The sequence below is a fragment of the Urocampus carinirostris genome, chromosome 7 (genome assembly GCF_059441175.1).
Source record: "Urocampus carinirostris isolate Australia breed hairy pipefish chromosome 7, RoL_Ucar_1.0, whole genome shotgun sequence".
In the NCBI taxonomy this organism is placed as follows: Eukaryota; Metazoa; Chordata; class Actinopteri; order Syngnathiformes; family Syngnathidae; genus Urocampus; species Urocampus carinirostris.
Window position 1 is genome coordinate 4,380,102 of NC_142355.1, and position 1,470 is coordinate 4,381,571.

Here is a 1,470-nt window from a genome sequence, read left to right on the forward strand (position 1 = left end):
ATAGATACTTTATTCATCCCCGCAGGGAAATTCACTCTTCCAGCAGCATCCCTCGCTGGAGAACTGAATAATTAAGCAAAAAGAATACAATACACAAATACCCAACGTGGCGTGTTATATAGAGTATCTAGATAGTGCTACACAGAATACACACTGCATTGAAAATACGGTAATATGCAATGTGGGGTGTGTGGTTTAATGTGGGCCTTTACTCCGCCGAGTGGAGTTAAAGAGCCTCATGGCATGAGGAAGAAAAGATCTCCTCAGTCTGTCCGTGGTCAGTCTAACCCCATTGTCAGAAAATCTTGCTCATTTTAGGCAGTTTTCCCCTACTTTGTTTTGTTGTTTCTCATATTGAATTGTCCTCTTTGGAAATAAGATAAAAGACTGCCAGGAAAAATTGTCAAAAATATTTACAACGTAGTCTATAGAGACTGGCCTAAGATGCAAAAATCGTGTATCATAAGAATACTGCAATGAAAAAAAGTGCAACAACACTTAGTAGCAAAAAATAAACCCCAATTAAATCGCAGAGTATATATTTTAAACTGATCAGGAGGATGAACAAAACAGAACCATCTTCAAGGGCAACATCTTTGACTGACGGTCAAGCCGCCAGGGTGATGCTCAGGGTAAACATTTTTATTCTACATCAGGGTTTGGCAACGTTTTTGACCCAAAGAGCCATTAGAGCAAAGCATTTAGATTTTGGGGGGAAAGCCACAGATTATTTTAAGCCAAAACTGCCAAAACTGGTCTCCAGACAAAAATTCTTCAGGTCCATTTTATTCCACTGTGTAATGTTTGATGATTTGATAAAATCAAAGGAATAATAACAATGCCAGATTCTGTGTCAATATCAACAAACTAATAACTAATAACTAATAATTTCAAAACAAGGTGCTGCTAAAGTTAGTTTGTAAAAATGTCACTAAATATTGCAAATGAGAAGGATACAGACTAATTATTTATTATTATTATTCAGCCAGTATCAACCATCAACATGATATCCACCGGAAATCATTTTGTCACGCGAAGCTATCGACGTGACTCGTCGTCTTCGATCGGCGCCGGGTTTTTAGACCCAACTGCTGTGTTGGGAGTCATTAGGTGACCAAACCCCCCAATTCCAACCCTTAATGCCGAGCGCCAAGCAGGGAGGCAATGGGTACCAATGTTGTAAGTCTTAGGTATGACTCGGCCGAGGCTTGAACCAGCGACCTCCCAGTCTTGGAGCGGGCGCCCTACCATTTAGGCTACCGAGCTGGTAATTAGGGAAGTGCGCTACAGAGATCTGCCCACCTGTAGTGCTCACCCAATCAAATTGCTCTGGGTGCTTGCCTGGCATTCTCGGGTGTTTACAATTTGTTCTGCAGGTTTCCATCATAGAGTGTCTCAACAGTAAACATACATCTTTTAATGGGTTCCCATAGAGACGTACAGCCAAAATTCAGTCTGTTGGTGTAACAC